The sequence below is a fragment of the Carcharodon carcharias genome, chromosome 13 (assembly GCF_017639515.1).
Source record: "Carcharodon carcharias isolate sCarCar2 chromosome 13, sCarCar2.pri, whole genome shotgun sequence".
NCBI lineage: Eukaryota > Metazoa > Chordata > Chondrichthyes > Lamniformes > Lamnidae > Carcharodon > Carcharodon carcharias.
The window spans coordinates 6,923,040-6,945,863 of record NC_054479.1 but is presented as its reverse complement, the minus strand read 5'-3'; positions in this window follow the sequence as shown (position 1 = coordinate 6,945,863).

Sequence of the window (22,824 nt, the reverse complement as noted above, 5' to 3'; positions counted from 1 at the left end):
ACTGTAAATACTTCACTTACATCTGGGATGCAAACTGCTCACTCTTGTGGAAATGTGAGATCTGGTGGGGTAAAAGCTGTCACATTTATGCCAATACCTGACTGTAGATTTGAGTCACCTAGAGTGGAGGCAGCCAATTACATAGAATTAAACAGAACGTACTGGGGAGAAACAGACCATTCAGCCCAGCTGGTCTCTGTTGGTATTTATGCTCCAGACCAGCCTCATTCACCTCTCTTCATCTCACCCTATCACTATAAGCTGTCCAATCCCATTTCTCTTGTGTGTTTATTTAGTTTCCTCTTAAATACTTCTACAATATTTGCCTGTTTTGTCACTCCCTATAATAGCGAATTCCACTCTCTGGGTAAAGATATTTCTCTTGAATTCTCTATTGGATTTATTGGTGATATCTTATATTGGTGGCCCCTAGTTTAAATGAGGCTACTCCTTGCCCGGAGGAGCTCTTGTGATACGTTGGGTGGTGTCCCTACTTCAGCCAGAAGCTCCGAGTTTGAGTCTTACCCCAGGATGTGATGGCCAAGGAAGGTGTGGTCATAACACGGCCACACAGGTTGATTATCAACCTGCAGATCCATCCAACACACGCCAGAGGCAGTCGGTAAGAGTGGAAGAGATTCCTGGTCAGTCATGCGATGGAAAGAATTAGGGTTAGGGTTAGGGATGGAGCCTCAACCATCACTATCCATAGCTCTAGACTACGACATGCATGTGAAAGTGCACGTTGCCATAGCAACTCGGACTCTCTGAGTGAACAGTAACACAGCACCATCAATGCTTGCCTGCAGAACTACCTTGTGTTGCCCAGGAAACTTGCACCTCTCAAAATGCGTAACACTGTGAATTCAATGTTTGAGATGGACAGCACCCGATCCCTCCAGGCTTGGTTAAATCAGCAAGGTATTGCCAAATCAGTGTGACTTTAAAGCACTGGGGGCCAGGCCACAACTGGAGTTCTACTTACTGTGATCTGAGCAGGCCACTTTGAGGTTTTACAATAGAGGTTTAGTTCAGGATAGCTGTACCAGGCAGAGAGTGGGTCATGTGGCATCATCTCTCAAATCTTTCAACTGTCAGTATTGATCAAGCAATTACGAAGAGTCTCAATCCATCGTTAATGAAAGGCTAGCGACCCGAGCCATTAACTCTCTTTCTCTCTCTGCAGATGTTGCCTGATCTGCTAAGCCTTTCCACATTTGATATTTTTAATCCATCACTATCTTTGTGAAGAGCTTGTCAACATCCTGGGGGTTACCATTGACCAGTAACCGAACTGGACTAGCCATATAAATACTGTGGCTACAAGAGCAGGTCACAGGTTAGGAATCCTGCAGCGAATAACTCACCTCCTGACTCCCCAAAGCCTGTCCACCACCTACAAGGCACAAGTCAAGAGTGTGATGGATTACTCCCCACTTGCCTGGATGAGTGCAGCTCCCACAACACTCAAGAAGCTCCACACCATCCAGGACAAAGCAGCCCCGCTTGATTGGCACCCCATCTACAAACATTCACTCCCTCCCACCACCGACGCACAGTAGCAGCAGTGTGTACCGTCTACAAGATGCACTGCAGGAACTCATTTAGGTTCCTAGACAGCACCTTCCAAATCCACGACCACTACCATCTAGAAGGATAAGGGCAGCAGATAGATGGGAACACCACTGCCTGGAAGTTCCCCTTCAAGTCACTCACCATCCTGACTTGGAAATATATCGCCGTTCCTTCATTGTCACTGGATCAAAATCCTGGAAGTCCCTCCCTAACAGCACTGTGGGTGTACCTACACCACATGGACTGCAGCGGTTCAAGAAGGCAGCTCACCACCACCTTCTCAAGGGCAAGTAGGGATGGGCAATAAATGCTGGTCCAGCCAGCGATGCCCACATCCCGTGAAAATGAATTAAAAAAAAAATGGCCTCTTGCACATGCCCCAGTTTCCTCCCTCCATCACTGGAGCTCGTGTCTTCAGCTGCCTGGGCCTTAAACTCTGGAATTGCCTCCCTAAACCTCTCCACCCTGCCAGCTGCTGCCCTGTGACGTTCCTTCAAACCTACCTGTTCAATCCAGCTTCTGATCGCCTGCCTTGTTAATCTCCTTGTGTGACTTGATATCAGGTTTTGCTTGGCAATGCTCCTGTGAAGTCCCTTGGCACTAAAGTTAAGCAAATTGTTACTGTTGCTTGTCTCCTTCCTCCCAGCATGATAGACGCACGAGCACTCTCACCAAACTCCAACTGGTCTTTGAAAGCGTCCATTCCATCTCGGAGTCCACATGGTGCTTTGCAGCCAAAAGATCGAACAGGTTCATTTCCATTCTGGAATTCTGATGCCTGCTTTTTGAGGTGGCAAGATGGATATGAACACCTCACACCAGCAGACTCGATGGGCCGATTGGCCTAATTTCTGCTCCTATGTTTCATGGTCTTGTGGTCTTACCCTCACCCCTTTTGTCAGGTGATCATTCGTGACCTCCTGCCCCATCACAAACCTTTTCCCTTTTGTTCTTTTCCCCACTCCCCCACCGCCCCCCCCACCCCTTTTCCCTGAAACTGCACTGATTTAAAAACTGTTCAACTCTCCGGGGAGAATTTTTAGCTCGGCAAGCGGGCGAGTGCCTGAGCCGAGCGGGGGTAGACCGATGCGCGATGATGTCGGGCCAGCATCTCGATGTCATCGCGCACTCGTGCGATATTTCGGTCAGCAGGCGCGCTCCAGAGTCCGCGGCGCACTCGCCGACAGTTAAAAGGCCTATTAAGGCCATTAAAAAGTTAATTAAGAGAAATTTTTCACTGCGGGATGAGGTTCCCTAAAGCCAATGAAAAGAAAATTTGAATTTTAAAATTGAGTTACTAACATGTCCTCGCTCATGTGACAATACCACATGAGGGGGCGTGTTTCGTAACATTTTTAACAGCTTTATTTTTTTATTTTGAAACGTGTTCATCTCCCTGAGACGGCTTGGTGCCTCGGAGGTTTTCAAAAGCGCGTCCGCGAGCGTGTCAAAGTTCGCCCTCCTCTCCTCCCCCCCCCAACACAGGCAGCGCTGCCCCTTGCCTTTCACGCCGGGTGGGCCTTCATTGGCCTGGCCGCCTGAAATTGCGGCCCTGCCCCCGATCGCGGGTGGCAGTAGGCTTCTTGACCCCTCCCACCAAGCCCACCCAACGAGGGAAAGGTCCTCCCCTCTAACTCCTTCCAGTTCATCAGGTCATAGAAACATAGGAAATAGGAGCAGGCGTAGCCTGACTAGTAGGTCAGTTGGCCCTTCAAGCCTGCTCTGCTATTCATCATGGCTGATGTTCTATCTGGTTGACGTACTCCCGCGTACTCCTCATATCCCTTGATGCCTTTAGAGTCCAGAAATCCATCTATTTCCTTCTTAAATATATTCAGTGACTTGACCTCCACAACCTTCTGTGGTAGAGAATTCCACAGGTTCACCACCCTCTGAGTGAAGAAGTTTCTCCTCATCTCAGTCCTAAATAGTCTACCCCATCGTCAACCTGAAACACCAACTTTGTTCCTTCCCCAGCACAGAGGCCTTCTGAATATTTCCAGAATTTTCTGTTCCAGATTGCTAAAAGCTGCAGCACATTCCTGTGGTAATCTGATGTGTAATTTACCTTTAAGAAGGATGTTATATTGGAAGATCACATGACCTTAGTGTCTAATAGCAGAGTAGCAAGGGTACCTCTCTGGTTAGTAGTCTGTAGTCAGTAGTTAGTCGTTAGAGTAGTGTAGAGATAGAGTCTGAAGCGTAAACACATGTAGCTTCTTAAATATATAGAGTTCCTACATATGAAGTGTCTGCTATTCAACTATCATTAGTACCAATTAGTACCCCTACAACAATCATGCAAACCAGATCCAACAAGTTGGTGATTAGGATCCAACAAATTGGCGACGAGGATTAAACAAGTTAAACAGAAGCACGCAAGAGAAAGAAAATCGGCACTGTAACTCGCATAGACATTGTAAGCAGAAGCGCTGTTCAAATCATCGTAGTAACTCCCTCACAGAATGCTGCAATTCGGAAGAATTAATCCTTGTGATCCAGCAACGGACAATTGGTCTTGCTATGTTGAGTGTCTCTTGTTCTTTTACCAAGCCAATGAGATTTCGGGGGAAGAGAAGAGGCTGGTGATCCTCTTAAATGCATGTGGGAATAAGACTCATGGCTTGATTCGAGGCTTGAGGGCACCCGTTGCCTTAGACTCGAGACATTTTGATGAATTAGTGGGGACCTGGTTTCAGGTCGATACCAGCCAAAGCCTCAGTAATGATGTAAAGGTTCAAGTTTAATTCAAGAATTAGAGCCCCAATGGAGACAGTTGCAAGCTGTTTAGCGAGCTTGAAGCAATTAACAGAGCATTGTGAGTTTGGTACTTCCTTAAACGATATGCTTCGAGATCCTTTAGCGTGCGATGTGAATGAGGACACGATTCAGAAGCGGCTGTTATCCGGAACAAGTTTGGATTTCAAGAAGGTGCTGGAGATTGCGCTGGCAATGGAAAGCGCAGTTAGAGATTTGAAACCATACAGGGAGCATAGAATGGCGTCATCCTCCACATGGGTGGGAAACCCCAGCCAAGAAGGGCATGAAAATGCAAGACTCTACTGAGAGGCGGGAAACAGCCCCCGCTAGCTGGAAAGTAAGAACAAATGACTCAGCAGCGACAACAAGGAGTGATATCAATAGAGGTGGAAACAAACAATCTTTTAACTTTGAGAAATTAGAATGTTTTTATTGTTATAAAAACGCTCACATAATGAGACCGTGTAAGGAACGTGTCAAACAGAATTTTAAACAAAAAGATAAAAAACAGCGCAATCTACAATGTAGAAGAGCCTGAAGCAACAGATTCAGATATTTATTTGTTGTATAACTTGAAGGCTGGCATAACAGAACCAACTTACGTAACAGGGAAAGTGAATGGTAGACCTGTTGGAGTGGAAGTGGACCCGGGAGCTATCACTACAGTAACTGGGGAACATACCTTCAGATCTCTGAATAATGGGGAACATCAATTAAATTCGGAAGGAACAACTTCCCAATTAAAAACATACACGTGTGAAGACATCCCAAGACAAAAGTATAAGTAAAGTAACAGTTCATTATGGGAGCTAATCGGTAAAGCTGCCTGTGTTGGGATTGAGTGGCTGAGGACCAAGCCTCCTCGGGTGAAAATGGCGGAGGGAAATCAACCCTGAGGGATGACTGAGACTCCAAAAGGAAGCTGGAAGCATTTCTAAGTTGGAGAAGGAGTGTGTAAAGACTCAACAACCTGAAAAACTGGAGCCTGTCCTGAGCCAAAACATGGGAGAACAGCAGAAGGAACTCAAAGAGACCCTATTTAAGGACAGGGTTCAAGTCAAGGTGAGCAGCCTCCAAAAGAAAACAGAAAACCTGCTGAAAGACCTTCACACACGACACGATTCCCTCAGGTCAAAGTTTGTACCTCTGGAAAAGTATGGCAAGTAACAGAAAGAATTCAGCACTTCTCCGACCAAAATGAAGGATGAGTTGGCAGAGAAGACACAACAATGTTCAATTTTCCAGGAGGCAGCAAGCAAATACAAAAAAGAGATGGAAGAGCTGAAGAATCAGCTAAAACAAAATCAAAGAGGCTTTGGGGGCAAAAGTGGCAGAATTTTCTGAGAAGCAGACAGATGATGAAATTCTGGGAGACTCAACCACTGAGCTCACTCAAGTCGAGCTTACATCCGACAGTAGTCTGGCCAATGTTGAAACTAAACAGCAGGCCGAGAATAAAGTCAATGTTAGAAAGAAGAAGATACTTAGAAACAAGACACAGAAACACAAATAAGGCTTTAATCCTGGCAGCATACCTTTGTACATAGGCCTGGCTGTCAAATTGCAAACACCGATACACTGAGTCATTTGCCTTTACAAGAAAATGATGTGGAAGCCCCAGTTCCACAAGAACTTATTTTGTTGTTACCTTCCTTAGATTCATCACCGGTATGCGCTCGACAGGTCAGAGACTGGACAAGTTGGGACCCAGTCCTATCTCAAGTGTGAGAACAAGTACTTCATGGTTGATCACAAGAGCCTGGATCTGATGAAATGAAACCATACTTCATCAGAAGGCATGAATGTTATGACACAGCAGTTGCTAAAGCTGAGTTATTTAAAAATCCCAGAGGATTTAAACAATTGCCATAACCTATATTTTCATTTGGTGTCTTTGAGATGCAGCTCTGAATTCAGGCATGAAACCACCAGTTTTCGAGAGGTTTTTATACCAAATTACGAGGCATTTATTAACTTACACAAGTTAAACATTTACACATTACTACTATCGTAATTTTTAACAAATTCCCAAACTAATCTCCACTAAGGTAACAGCAGCCCATAGACTTTAAGCAGACACCAGGAAATGCATTTTCACCGTAAAAATTCAAAATGAGGTTCCTTTCACTTTGGCTCCTATGCAGCCACAGGGTTAGGGTTAGGGTTAGGGTTACAGGCTTTGATGTTGCATGCCCCTCCTCTGCACACACAAAACTACTGTCTGTTATACCCAGATCATCTCTTTGAATGTAAATTCTCATTGTATCACCAGCCCCTTTGAGCTCCACCTCTTCTAACAATAAAATCCCTTTCATAGTACCAATTTTATTAGTATTATAAACATATTGCTTGGTCTCTGCTAGCTAGGTGCCAAATTTCACCCCCCCCACTTCTTGAATGCTCTATTCAGCAAAATGCAAATGTACCTCTACCTTTCTACAAGTCAAAACCAGTACACATCAACGCACCCAGACCAGCTGGCTTTAGTTCAATTAAGACTCATCCATAGGCTAAAGCTCTATTTTAAAAGAAAAATAATTTCCAATAATATTATATACATTAATAGCTTCATGACAATGAAATAACCAGCCAGGATGGAATCTTATTGTGGGGAGCATGAGTGATAGTTCCTCCAAAAGGAAAGTGAGCCATTGCTAATTGAACTATACACATCCAGCGCACCTCCAGGAATATCCCAAATGAAGGTCATAGCTCGCAGATACCTATGGTGGCCTAGGATGGATGGTGAAATAGAGAGATTAGTGAAGAATTGTGTGCAAAGTCAGCAACTGCAAAAGTTACCTTCAACAGCTCCATTACACCATCGGGAGTGGCTAAGAAGACCATGGGTGCGGTTACACATTGACTATGTGGGACCTTTCATGGGAACAATGTTTCTGCTCATTGTTGATGCCCACTCAAAATGGATGGACATATATGAGGTGAAATCACCAGCGTCTTCTGCTACAATTGAGAAGTTATGTCAAAGTTTTGCCATTAACGGACTACCAGTAGTAGTCTTTCAGATAACAGCACAGCATTTACAGGCGCTGAGTTGCAGCGGTTTATCAGCCTCTACGGTATCACTCATGTAAAACTTCACCGTACCCACCCTTCCTCAAATGGACTGGCCGAAAGAGTGGCTCAAACATTCAAGACTGGCATGAGGAAATTAACTGGAGACTCCTCAACAACCAAGCTAGCACACTTTCCTTTTCATTATAGGACCACCCCTCACACAACAACAGGTGTCACACCTGCGGAATTATTGATGAAACGCCGTCTCAGGACGAGATTGAGCTTAATAATGCCGAATTTAGGGGGGAAGGTGGAAAGGAGTCTGGGAAGTCAGAAAACTAGACATGACTGGAATAGTCATGAGAGGAAATTTACCGTGGGAGAAATGGTATATGTGATGAACTTTGGTGAAGGACCAAAGTGGTTAGCGGGTGAAATAAGTGCAGTGACTAGACCTCTATCTTACCACGTGGAGGTAGAAGGCTGAGCCATATGGAGACATGGTGGACCATCTAGGGAAGAGAGAACCTATGCACCAAGAAATGATTCCATAACAGATAGTGAAATTTGAATTCAATAAAAATCTGGAATTATAAGTCTGATGATGACCATTAAACCATTGTCCATCTGGTTCACTAATGCCCCTTAGGGAAGGAAGTCTGCCATCCTTACCTAGTCTGGCCTACATGTGACTCCAGACCCACAGCAATGTGATTGACTCTTAAAAATGCCCTCTGAACAAGGGCAGTTAGGAATGGGCAATAAACGCTGGCCCAGCCGCTGCCACGCACATCCCATGAACGAATATAAAATTAATTCACGGCTGGGTCAGTGATTCCTGTTGAGAGAACTCAACCTAGTACAGATGTGCCTGAAGTATCTGTTGTTCCTTCAAGAGTGGAGGATACAGGTCTGCAGGAACCCAGCCTGGAAAAGGAGGTTCCTGACAAGACATCTGAAGTTGTAGAGCTGAGACGTTCTAAGGAAACTCTCAGAAAGACTGAATTTGTAAATTACTTATCGATGTAAATTGTAATTGTAAACCTAAAATGTTTCTCTGAGTAAAGGGGGAGGGATCTGGTAATCTGATGTGTAATATACTTTTAAGAAGAATGTTATAATAGTAGATCATGTGATCTTAGTATCCAACAGTAGAGTGGAATGGGCTACCTCTGTGGTGAGTAGTGTAGAGGTAGAGTTTGAAGTGTAAGCACATGTTTAATTGGTGCTGAGTGCCTTTGTAAATAAACACAGAGTTTCTACCTGTGAGGTGGTGTCTGCTATTCAACTGTATCATTAGTACCATATCGACCATCCCTTAAAGAAAGCGTGCGAACAAGGTCCAACAAACTGGCGACCAGGACCCAACAATTCCTTTTGGACTGAATGATTGTGTTGCCTTTAGCTTTGAAGACTGTGACTGTCAGGAACTTTATCAGATCCCACCCCTCCATTGGCGACAGTGCTGGGACCGGTCTTCCAACAAAAAAGACACAGAAGGAAGTTTTAAAAACGCAACAAGTTCACAAAGAAACAATTAATCATAACTACATATTCCGTAAGAGCTTAATACAACAAAACACAAACAATTATTTACCCGCTGCACGTTTTAACTGCAAGACTGCTGATTGCCAAAAGTGATAAATCTTCACGGCTTGTGACAGGTTTGGAGAGCACGTTCCTTCCTGTAATCTTGTATATACCTAATTTGACAGCAGGTTACAATGTTTAGGGTGGATTAATGTGCATAAGATCTGTATGCTGACGCTATCTGTTCACAAATCAGTGGCGAAACCTGTGGACCAGCAGGAGAAATGATTGCTGTTCATCCAGATTAATCAAAAAAAATCACTTTCTCCTTCCAAGCAGTTATTATCCTTTCGATACACATTAATAATTCTGGAAAATGGTTCACAGTGGGAAGCCCATGCTCTGCAGGAACTCTTGTGGAGAAAAGAAAAAGGGTTAGGACTTCAAATTTTCCTTGAATCTGTTGAATCGAAGTCACATTTTGTTTTAAATCAAAGAGCAATCGAGCTGGGAAGCGAGATACCGGCCAAGAACGTGAACACTCTGTCTCTCTCTCTCTCTCTCTCTCTCTCTTCCTAATGTAGCAGCTGCAGGAAACAAGGAGGCTTATGCAGCAAGATTAAACAGCGAGTGAGCCAAGGGGTCACTTATGAGGACAGGTTGCCTAGACCAGTCTCGTATTTCCTGGATTATAGAGGGGTGATCGAATTGAGGTGTTTAAGGTGATTGAGGAAGATAATAAGGCACAGAGAGAGAGAGATTTTCTCTGTTGGGTGAGTCCAGAGCAAAAGGGTATAATCTTAAAATTAGGGCTTGGCATTCAGAAGTGCTGCCAGGAAGCACCTTATCACAGAGAGGGCAGTGGGAACCTGGAACTCTCTCCCCCAAAAAGCTGTTGAGGCTGGTGGGGGGTGGGGGGGGGGGGTGGTGTTGCTGGTGGTGGGGGGGGGGTATCAATTGTAAAGATTGAAAAATAAGATTGATCGGTTTCTGTTGGGTAAGAGTATTCGGGCATATTTACTACAACATCCTTTTTATTTTATTTGCAGTTAGTGGGGAAACCAAAGAAAATGTAGAGGTGAGACATTCACCCCCAAAAAGCTCATCCCTTCATAGAAACCTAACATTCTCATTCTCTCTTTCCCTCTCACTTGCTCTCGATCTTGCTTTTTCAGTGACCCACTTAATTTTGTGCGTCTCTCCCATCCCCTCTCCTTATTTTTTTCCTCTCTTATTATTCTCTCTTTTCCCTATTTTCTCTCTCCCTATCTCTTTTTGGGGACGTAACTGTTGTGATATGCCTTTAAGGGATTGTAGCATGACATCACCAGAAGGAAGTGTGTCATGTGATCCAGTTGATTTCTCACTGCTGCTTTTCAGCAGAACACACGGTCACAGCTCTGTAGCTCTGACATCTTCAAGCTTTCTACCTCTGCATAAATGTTCCCATGTGGCTGGTCTCAATAAGTGAACCCACAGAGTGTTTTCACAATCCTTTATGAACGGTTGGTGCCTTTGTATCATTACAAAAACGTGCCAGTAATTAGGGGAACCAGTCGATGGAGTGTACAAGGCATTTGATAAGGGGGTCACACAGAAGGTTAATAGGTAGGATAGGGGGTCATGGAGTAGGGGGTAATATTTTAGCATGGTTAGAGGATTGGTTAAGGACGGGAAACAGAGAGTAGGCACAGATTGTGTTATTTTTGAGGAGCAGGTGGGAAAGTGAAGTTGAGGCAGATCAGCCATGATCGTAGTAAATGGAGGAGCAGGCTTCATGTGCTGGATGGTCTACTCCTGCTCCTATTTCTCGTGTTCTGGGTTCTCCACCCCCCCTCCCCCTCCTCATTTTGTCTCTTTACCTCTCTCTCCCCCTCCACCCCCATCCTTACTTTCACCTCCTGCGTAAATGATTATGTCTAACTCCCTCCTGAATTGATGAGACTTTGGTTCTGCTCCTCGGGGTAAGCCCCAGTCACTGAGTGCAGCGAGCAATCGAAATGGAGGCCTGCAGTGTTGCTAAGGCTGTACTCTCCTCTCGGCCCTAACCCTACAAAGCAGGATGGAGTAGTACAGTTCCACAAGAGAAAATGGGATTTTCACGCAGCATTTAAAATTCTTTGCAAAAGTATCTTAGACCGAACACTCCCATACACCAATTAGAATCGCAGTACAATTCCATTTATGCATAGCTGGCTGCTACAATAGGTCTTAATTATACTCGAACCCTCTCAATGGGCGGAATTTTCCGAGTCCGCTGGCAGCGGGTGTGATAGACTTAAGCAGGTCGCGATCGTTCACTCAGCCCACCAGGCTCTTGGGAACCCCCGCTGTAGCGTCCATCCACATCGGCGGTAAACACACGCCAACGTGTTTCACAACAGCGCACAGGCAACGTGCATTTGGCGGCTTTCACTTTGGGGGAACTGAGGTGAGGGAGCAGCAGCATTCTCCACAGCTCGCCCATTGGTTACAGGCCTCAGGGGCGCCAGGAGGGGGGTGGGGGGGTGGGGTAGGGAAACTGATGCCTGGCCTCGGAGGTGACCGTTGAGGTGGAAAGTGTCCGGGGGTAAGTTCCGCCCAGCCTCGGAAGCAACTGCTGAGGGGGGAAGAGTGTCAAGTGCTGCCCTGGCGCTGCATCCCACCCACAGGAAGTTGAGGTGGGGGGGGGCAGGGTAAGCGAGGGAAGTGGCCACGCATGAGGGACACCCTGTATAAACTGACGATGCTTCTACAACTAAGGCAGGTCAGGCGCAGCCACGGTGATATGATTGGGTCAGGCTCCTAGCCTGCCCACCCATGCAAGCATTGTGGAGGCACCAAAGGGTCACCAAGCTCTCCATACCTTACCCCCAACCCCCTCGGCACAGACTTTGTGTCAGCCACCACTTTATTGGACAGCGGAACAGTTGGGCTGCACACGTTGTACAATCTCCTCGCTAACACTGGCCATGTAGCAGTCACTGCTGGAGGCGCTCAAAGCCCCTTTGCAATCTCAGCATCCCGGGTTTGGACCAGTACCCTGTCAAAGGTTGACAGGGTAGCCACGCAGTGCACTCATCTCTGGCCATCCGAGGGGTGACCAGCTCTCTCCAGGAAGCATTAAGGGTGGTCACACAGGGCCAGGAAAGGTGCTCAGTACACCCATGATAACCATGTCTCTCTCTCTCTCTCATGCTGCAGGAGGACCACGTCAGGATCATGGATCCTGGTGACCTAGCTGTATACCTGATGGCCCACAGAGAGCAGAGAAGATGGAGGAGAGAGTGACTGAGGCTCCTGGCTGCACAAAGGCAGGAGCAGCAACCTCATGAAGAAGTGGCAGCAGGGTCTCCCGCACACGCTGCCCAGGAGTGACAGTGAGCCGAGGCTGGTCAGTGCCTAGCGACACCCAGGGTCTATAGACGCCGCCGTCATTCCTGCAGATGACTGAGAACCAGTGTCATCGATGACTGCACATGTCTAGGGAGCTGGTGGCTCATATCTGCCACTTACTGCAGGACTTGGTGCCAAGGGGACATGGAGGGCATCCACTGCCAGTGGCTGTGAAAGTGACTGCGGTGCTCAATTTCATGGCTCCACAGGGACCTCTGTGGGATCTCGCAATCCGCTACCCACAAATGCACCCGTGAGGTCACAAATGCCATCTTCTCCATGGCAACAACTTTATGCATTTCGCCCGGGACCGGGACAGACAGGATGCAAAGGCCATTGGATTCGCCCTGATCTCGGGATTCCCACAGGTGCAGGGTGTGATTGACTGCTCTCATGTGGTGCTCAAGTCTCCATCGCTACACTCAGTGGACTTCATCAACTGCAAAGGCTTCCACTCACTGAACGTGCAGCTGGTGTGAGACCACCAGAAACGCATCTTGCAGGTCTGCACACGGTTTCCACATCCTTGGCAGGTCTCAGGTTCCTGACATCTTCCAGGGTCCACAGAAGCTGCAGGGTTGGCTCCTCGAGGACAAGGGCCACCCACAGATGCCATGGCTGATGACACCCGTGTGGGGGCCTCAGACTGCAGCAGAGCGACGCTATGATGAGGCTCATGCTGCAATTCGCAACTTGGTGGAGCAGACCATCGGGACGCTGAAGATGAGGTTCCAGTGCCTGGACCGGTCTGGTGGAGCCCTGCAATACAGTCCGCAGAGGGTGTCACACATCATCGTCGTCTACTGCGCTCTTTACAACCTGGCGCTGCAACAGGGAGAGGAGCTGGCTGAGGAGGAGATGGAGGAGCTGGAGGTCTCCTCTGATGAGGAGGACACCGACAGTGATGAGGGTGATGGGGTCCTCGCTGGTGATGATGATGGGGGTGAGGCCCTCACACTGCCCAGATGAGGCAGACATACTCGGGAGGCCCTCAGAGCTGCCAGATTTGTGGAAGGTGAGGATGACAGGCAGTAAGGTGACCCCGTAGGGCATCACATTGCATCTGTGAACGTTTGACTCCAGTCTGGCTGATTACAGCGCCGATCCCCTCCATGAGAATGCTTCTGTATTGGAAACGCAGTGGGGGCCCTAATAGTTGCTCACTTGCAGGAGGATGATGATGACATGCAGTGAGGACACTCCATAGATCTTCACATGGCCTCTGAGAATGTCTGACCCCTGTCTGGCCGAGGGCAGCTCGCTTGCGCTCTGTGATCAGGGCCATCTCAGAGACGCAGCCATGAAACTTTAGAAGCACCTGATATTGTGTCTGCCTTCAGCCCCTCAGCCCTTCAGGAGCTGGTGCACAGCATCACCGATCCCAGATGCTGGTGTGATGGGGGCCAGCCCCACCTTAATGGTGTTGAGAGCACACAGAGAGAATGAGGGAACTCTGTGACACCTGCCCACTACATTCTGGCAGCAATGACCAGCACCATCGAGGTGCAGGCATCAGTAACGTTTCCAGTTGAGTGTGAGGCTGGACCATCACTGTGGTCTGAGGGTTACACACTGCACAGGGAAGAGGCCCTGGACTGAGACACCTGCCTTTATCTTGTGCAGAAAGGTTTCACACCTGAGTGACATGAACCCTGCTCATCAGAACAAGGACCCACAGGCAGGGTGACATTCGTAGGCGTTTATTGACATTAGTGAACAGTGTGTACACCCGTGGCCAGGCTGTGCAACTACTTTTACCTCACTATCCTAACCCTGCCGCTACGTCTTGGTGCTCCCCGGGTATCCACAGTGGAGGTGGGGGCAGCTTGCTGACTGTGACCCCCTGTCTGTGATGACCTTGGCGGGCGTCCTCTGGAGGGCTGAGACCTGGAGGACCCCGGCCTGCTTTCAGGGTCCCTGCTGTGTGGCAGTGGCACCCTCCTCGGCCTGTGGAGCTGGAGCTGCTGAGGTCACAGGAAGAGGGGATTCAGATGGGCTGGTCACTCCCGGAGTCACCTGGGTGGATGGCCCCAGAGTGTGCACCTGCTGATCCTCCTCCCTATGGGTGCCCGAGGGCCCCTGGCTGACTCCTTGAGGAGAAGGGGTAGCTGGAGTGAGATTGAGCTGCCCCACACCCCTCTCATGTACACATGGCTGGAGGCCAACTATGGCATCAGCAATGGAGTTGAGCCTGCGCAGCAGTGCATGAGTGACATCCTGGACCAAGGCCTCCATGGCGGCCGCTATCCTGCCAATGTTGACCTCGGTACGTTGGCAGTGCCGGCGCTATCACCTCAGCCTGAAAGTGGACGGACTCCTCCATCGTGCCTTGCAATCTGAGGAGTGCAGCGGACATCCCTTCCTGATGTTCCCTAGTTTGCCTTCGCAGCTCCAGCAACTGTGACATGACCAAGTCCAGAGACTCATCATCTGACTCGGACTCCAGCAGTCCTCCGAGTGCCGGGGACTAGGGAAGTCCCTGCCCCCACCTGCTGTGGATCAGACAGTGCGATGTACTCACCAGATTGTGGTCCCGAGGTTATTCTAAGGCTAGGTCCCACCGAGGTGTGTGTCTCTGCACTGGTGGAGGGTGTGGGTGAGTGCTGTGATGGGACTTCAGGGAGGGTGCCTTCAGATTCCTCTTCAGAGGTTTCTTCAGGGCTTGATTGGAGTCCCTGGGTCCTGGACTCTGTCGGCTGTTTGGCAGATGTGCCTGTGAAACCAAGGGGAGATAACTAGTGCAGGGCAGTGGCCTGTGAAAGAGGACACATCACTCACAGCATAGTTATCTGATGGATGTTGCGCTGCTGGATCCTCACTTGGTACAGCAGCACCGACCTCACTGTCAGCACAGGACCAGTCTCGGTCATCGCCGGCCAGCTGGATGGCTATGTTTTCGAATTCTGTCAGAACTTTGATTTCCGGCATCCCTCACCTGACTTCGACCTTTCCCTCCTGTTGTGAACCAGTTTGTCCTGCATGGATAGAGATGGGGAGAGCGTGTCAGGATGCCTGTCAGGCCAGATTAAGTTTGTCTGGCCTGTGTGGGTGGCCCCATGGACAGGATGAGGACAATGACGGTGAGTGTGAGAGAGTGAATGGTGCTGTCCCCTCACACTGGCAGTGAGTGAGGGCCCTGTGGGTGTGTGTGATGGGTTTGTGAGTGTGTGAGTTGGGAGTGAAGAGAAGAGTGACTCACCCTGGCGGAGCGGAGGAGATCATTCATCCTCTTGCGGCACTGGGTGGCTGTCCTCCTCTGCAGGGCGCTGGCGCTGACCACCACTGCCACCGACTCCCAAGCCGGGCTGGTGACATTGCTGCCCATCCTGCGGCCAGGGGTGGGGGTAGAGCATATCCCATTGGGCCTCCACAGCATCGAGCAGTTGCTCGAGGGACCCGTAGTTGAAGCGGGGGGGGGGGGGGGGGTGGTGTGGGAGAAGCGGCTGCAGTCTTTATTCCTTTGCTGGCCTTGACTCCCGGACAGCGATGGTGAGCTGGTGGCGACGAGCTCTTTCCTGGCGGGTGCCTTTTCATGATGGTGGCCGGCGTGAGGCAACAGCGGGGGTGATGGCGAGGGGGCGAATGAGAGCCCGCCCACTCTGGAAACGGCGTGTTTCCCGGGAACGCATAAATTATGAGGCGGTTCTGGGGAAGACACGGCGTGAAGACCCGCCACCTTTGTCTGCGCGTAAGACTCCATTTCACCCGCTCGCTACCGCACTTAGTGGGAGAATTCCGCCCAGTGAGTCAAAGCAAGACGGCCTCCCTGTTCGGCAGTCGAAAGTGATTTCAACCAACCACCGGAATTCCACTTTGCAATTCAGGGAAGTTGGCACCAACGATCTTGCCGCGAAATCTTTGTGGAAGAACATTAAAGAAATATTTTTCTGCTCAGCCGTGTTCATAATTCACATTCAATTGGGTCTCACTCATTTTTCTTTATACTTGTCTAACTTGATTAATGTCAGAAAACGAATTGAATAATAACTGTTCCGCCTTCAAAACCTCTCTTACCAGTATTGTTTGGAAACCCTTCTGAAGAATATCTGCACTTGAGATTGTCAGATATTTTGCACAGATTTCTATGAAAGTACTGAATGCATGAATAGGCTTTGGTTTGGCTACCTGAGCCATAGACAGGATATTTTTATAGACTTCCATCAGATAGACTGTAAAAATATTTTGTGTTTGAGAGAATGTGACTATGTGAAAGTGTGTGTGCTTTTGTTCCTTTATCAGAATAGTCAAGGCTTAGAGTAGAATTTGAAGAAATTAAAATGGTTATATAAATCATGAATAGTTTAATGACATTCAGGAAGTAAAACTCCCTTTGAATGTTTTTAAGGCTGGAGCTTAAGACTTCTTTTCAGTTTACTTTAATAATTTGATCCAATCTCATGCTCATTCATGGAATCCCAACCATCAATAAGCAGTTGGAGCAGATATAACCCATACAGCCTTTCAAGCCTGCTCTGCCTTTCAGGAAGATCATCACTGATCTTCTACATTAACTCCACTTTCCTGCCCGATCCTCATATCTACTGATTTCCTTAGGGCCGAGAAATCCATCGATCTCCATCTTGAATATATTCAATGACAGAGCGTCCACAGCCCTCTGAGGTAGAGAACTCAGATTTGCCATTTTCTGAGCGGAGAAATTTCCCTCCATTTCAGAACAAAATGGCCATCTCCTTACCCTCAGACTGTGATCCTTAGTTCCAGACTCTCCAGCCAGGGGAAACAATCTCTCAGCATCTTCCCTGTCAAGCCCTCTCAGAATTTCATACATTTCAATGAGATCACCTCTCATTCTTTTTTTTTAATTCATTCATGAGATGTGGGCATCGCTGGCTGGGCCAGCATTTATTGCCCATCCCTAGTTGCCCTTGATAAGGTGGTGATGAGCTGCCTTCTTGAGCCTTTGAAGTCCCTGCGGTGTAGGTACACCCACAGTGCTGTTAGGGAGGGAGTTCCAGGATTTTGACCCAATGACAGTGAAGGAATGGTGATATATTTCCAAGTCAGGATGGTGAGTGACTTGGAGGGGAACTGCCAGGTGATGGTGTTCCCATCTATCTGCTGACCTTGTCCTTCTAGGTGGTAGTGATTGTGGGATTGGAAGGTGCTGTCGAAGGAGCCTTGGTGAGTTCACGCAGTGCATCTTGTAGATGGTAAACACTGCTACCACTGTGTGTCGGTGGTGGAGGGAGTGAATGTTTGTGGACGGGGTGCCAATCAAGCGGGCTGCTTTGTCCTGGATGGTGTCGAGCTTCTGAGTGTTGTGGGAGCTGCACTCATCCAGGCAAGTGGGGAGTATTCCATCACACTCCTGACTTGTGCCTTGTAGATGGTGGACAGGCTTTGGGGAGTTAGGAGGTGTTGACCATAAAATGCCACCTATGTGCAGTCAACTTAGTGTATCAGATAGCTGAAAATCCAATCAATAATATTTTTATTGGTTAGTAATTTCAAACACCCAAGTAATTAATAATGTATACAGATTCAATTCAGCTGTTACGTAGTAACTAAACCACAGTACTCTGAGCAACTAGAGCACTTACAGAATATCTATCTATCATGCATTTAAGTTCGATATTACCCCCACAAGCAGAGTTGATCAGGCTCGGCCGGTGACGAACGCTCTTGATAGTAGCTCAGGGTGGGTCTTCCTTCAACGATTGGTCCTAGGTTGTCGCTGCAGATATTCCGAACCTCTCCCCTTTTATAGGGTTTTGTCCAGTTTTCCGAATGTGCCAAGCTGTGCTTGGTCACTGTCACTCACGACCCTCATGACCTGAGGTTTGACATTGTTAATTCGACGTTGTTAATTCAGTGACCGTTATAAGCAGGACACCTCTGCTCCCTTGTTCTTTGTATCAGGTCTTTGTTTAATCATTTTGCTGATCACATCTGTTTCATGTCAAGTAACTGGTCATAAGATGCTTTGCTCATCTCGGGTGATCTTGTTAAACTGCAGCCACAGCCCTCCTTACAGGTCTTAGGTCAACTGCAGGATGTCCCTTCTCCCAGCATGCTGTGGGGCCGAGGCCTGAGCCGTAGGGTGTACGGCTAGAGAGGCAAGTTACTTGTTGCACGATTCCTAACTTGTAGCCACAGTATTTATGTGGCTAGTCCAGTTCAGTTTTTGGTCAATGGTAACCCCCAGGATGTTGATAGTGGGGATTCAGTGATGGTAATGTCATTGAACACCAAGCGGTGATGGTTGGATTCTCTACTGCTGGAGATGGTCATTGCCTGACACTTGTGTGGTGCGAATGTTACTTGCCACTTGTCAGCCCAAGCCTGGATATTGTCCAGGTTTTGCTGCATTTGGACATGGACTGCTTCAGTATCAGAGGAGACACGAACTAAACCCGCTTTTCAAACTCCAGACTGTATCGGCGCATTCAACTTAATCTCTTCTTTTGAGAGAATTCTCTCACCTCAGGAGTAAAAAGTGAACCTTCATTGCTTCCCCCTCTAAGGCAAGTATTTTTCCCTCAGGTAAGGAGGCCACCACTTTGGTGGAGTCTTACCAAAACCCTTTTTTTTAATTGCAGTAAAACTTCCTTACTATTATAAATTCCATTCCTTCCTTGTAATAAGGGGTAATATATCTTCCTAAATGATGCTGCCCCTATAAATTAACTATCTGTGATTTGTGTATAAGGGCCACCTAAATCCTTCTGAATACCAGCATTAACTGGTCATTCATCTTTTTAAAAAATATTCTGCTATTGTATTTTCCTACCAAAGTGGATCATTTCACACCTCCCTATTTCCTTACTCGAATGCACTTAATTAGGAACCATTCTGTTTGAATAACTTGTGCTGCTGATCAACTGTCCAACTTGGCAATCTTTCCTTCCATTGACTCTGGGCAAGGACCTTCCTTTAAAATCTTGCTCTGATTCACCTTTAATCCCAGTATTATTGTCTTTAACTTTTCTTTTGCTCTTTCTATTCTTACAATGAATATATGTGACCACAGTTTCCCAGGAGCTTGTCAGCTACTTCATCCGTTACATCATGCTGTACCTGGTGAAGCTGAGCGTACACTTGACAAATCAATTGCGATGTAGGTAATTGCGAGGTAATACATTTTGGTAGGAAGGATAAAAGAAGAGATTCTCTCGCAGGCATCTATATAGTGAGGTGATGGCTTCAACCTTGCTGTGGTCAACTCTGTGTTCCGCAAAACTGGAATGTTTTCTCCAGGGCTTAACTTTATGGAGACAAAAGCAAAATACTGCGGATGCTGGAGATCTGAAATAAGAACAAAAAATGCTGGACATACGCAGCAGGTCAGGCAGTATCTGTGGAGAGAAAGAGTTAATATCTCAGGTCCGGGAGACTTTTCATCAGAATTCACTTCTCTAACTGTGTATAGCCTGATCTTCAAACAAAGAGCCCACATTATTGTTTCAGATACCTTGTGTATGATTGGTACATTTACACCAAGAAGAATAATGTAACATGGTGGCAGCATGGTTTTGAAGATTTGACTGCCAAATATACAAGCCTCAAACATTCACACACAGTAGAAGAGCTGGTGTGAAAGTGAAACAACCATCAACACTCAACATGTGGAAGGATTCTGCAGCTTTGTAGGAATTCTACATATACTGTACCTTCATTCCGGGATCTCACCTCACTCCAGCCAGCAGGCATCTGGTCCCTGGAAGATTGTTCAAGTCCGGGAGAGCTTAGTTAGTAGAAATCTAACTGCTGCAAAGTTTGAGCAGGAACAGAAATTAAACAGCAGACTACAGGTAGTCTCACGTTAAGAAGAACTCCACATACAGGAGAATTTATTATTGCTGAAGCTAAATACTACAAACTGGGCTGGGAAGAAGAATCTTTCTACCTGGTACATTTACATCGGGAAGAAGAATGTAACATGGTGGAAGCATGGTTTTGAAGATTTGACTATAAAATATGCAAGCCTCAAACATTCACACACAGTAGAAGAGCTGGTGTGAAAGTGAAACAATTATCAAAATTCAACATGTGGAAGGATTCCACATGTTGAGTTCAGTAACAGCTCCAAACAAATAGAAGAAGCCTGTAAAAAAAAAGCTTTTTTTAAATCACTGTTTGCTTTCATTTTTAAAGTCTGCAGCCATTTTCCCATCTCAATCATTGCTTTGTGGGTGGAGCTTAGTGTTCAACCAGGAAAAATCAGAAAGAGCTCAACGCTGCCACCATTGCAGTCAAGCTAAGGCAGTGGCCACTAAAGATACTGCAATTCAGAGCTAAATTAACTCTAAAATAGTTGGAGGAAACACGATAGCTATCAAAAGCTCCAGATAGCATTAAAAATCCTGCAAAATGCTAAAAGGTGACCACAAATTTCCAACACTTAATTGGAAAGTAACGGATCTCCAATCTGATTTACTTTGTCCTGAGAACGTGTCAAGGTGTATTTTCTGGATCTCGATATTCCTGAACCAGATAAACAAGCCATTTAAATTAAAATTGCCACAGACAATAAAGGCCAGCACAGATTGAACACATCAGACCTATCGAGTGATCATCTTAAAAACCAGAAAAAAATGTTCAACATTCAAAGATCAATTATGAGTGAAGCCCAGCTCCCAAATACACCATCTAGAATTCCTGTCTTTTAGGCAACAACCGACAGAGACCACTGACCAATTCACAAGTGGATTCAAAACCAAGGGGCGTGATTGCACCTTCACGGCAGCAGAGCTAGCCAACAGAATAATTGAGCTCATGATTGCATCTACCCAATGGAAGCAAACCAGTTGCAGATTTGGAACTGAGTTTGTGTTCAGGAGTTTGGTGAGTGGGGGAGTTCGGTGAGGAGGAGAAGAGGTGTACTCTTTCCTTATGCTTTTTCATCCTGCAGGAATTGGTTCTTACTCTATTACAGGGAAAGAAGCTAGCTGTTTGGTGAGTATCTGGTAAGTGATTAAGGTAAGTTCAATTTCCTAAAGTTTAAAATAGTATATGGACTGGTGGTAAAGTTAATAAATTATATAAAAAGGGAAAACAAATAAATGAATAATGTAATTGTGTTACAGCTGCAGCATATGGGAGCTCCTGGATGTGGTAAGTGTTTGTGGCTCGAGGAGCTTTGGTTCGGAGTCATTGAGTTGGAGGCTGAGCCTTGGACTCTGCGACACCTCAGGGACGGGGAAATTTACCTGGATGCTTTGTACCAAGAGGCAGTCACGCCACTTAGGATAGGGTCTTCTGATCTGGTCAGTGGTCAGGGACAGAAGGGTGTGAGTGTATGTGAGGCAGGTAAGGGGACCCAGAGGACAGGAATGCAGGAGCCTCAGCCTTTGCAATTGCCCAGTAGGTTTGAGGTCCTTTCATATTTTGGATGAGTGGGGGCTGAAGTTTGGATGAGCAAACTGATCTTGGCACCACGGTATAGAAGCCATTCAAGTGAGGGGAGCAAAAAGGAATGTAACGGTAGTAAGGGACAGTATAGTGAGGGAGATTGACACTGTTCTCTGCAGCAAAGAGTGAGAGTCAAGAGGTCTGTGTTGCCTGCCCAGTGCCAGGGTTAGGGACACCTGCTCAGGGCTGGAGAAGAGCTTGCAGTGGGAGGAGGAGGAGGTTCATGTAGGTACCAACAACATAGGTAAAACTAGGAAAGATGTTCTGCATAGAAAGTATGAGGAACTAGGCACTAAATTACAAAGCAGAATCTCAAAGTTAATAATCTCTGGATCATTACCTGAGCCACCTGCAAATTGACATAGGGTACATAAAATTAGAGAGATGAATACATGGCTCAAAGACTGGTGTGGGAGAAGCAGGTTCTGGTTCGTGAGGCACTGGCACAGTACTGGGGAAAGTGGGGGATTTACGGTCTATACCTGAACCGTGCTGGGATCAATGTTATAGTGAGCCACCTAACTAGGGAAGTAGGAAGGGTTTTAAACTAAATAGTGGGGACAAGGGCTCAAATTTGGGAAGATGTGCTAAATTAAAGAGTAGAGACAAGCCAAGAGAGACAGGTATTAGTGTGAGAAATGATAAACCAGACCATGACAGCAAGGGACAGAGAGTACAAGGAATACAAATCACTGAGTAAATCAGCAGATAAGACTAGAGGTTATAAAAATAATAAAGGAACAAAACTAAAGGCTCTATATCTGAATGCACATATCATTTGAAACAAAACAGATAAACTGAGAGCACAATTAGAAATAAATAAGTATGATCTGATGGCCATTACAGACACATGGCTGCAGGATGATATATATTAGGACATGAATATTGAAAGTTATGTGACATTTAAGAAGGACAGGGAGATAGGAAAAGGTGCAGGGGTGGATCTGTTAATTAATGATGGTATTAGCACATTAGAGAGCGATGACCTAAATTCAGGAAACCAGGGTGTAGAAGTGGTTTAGGCAGAGGTGAGAAATGATAAAGGCAAAAGGTCACTTGTGGGACTGGTGTACAGGACCCCTAACAATAACCATACAGTAGGATGTGGTATAAAGGAAGAAATAATGAGAACTTGGCTTGAAAGTATGGCAATAATCATGGGGGATTTTAATCTGTATATGGACTGGAAAAATC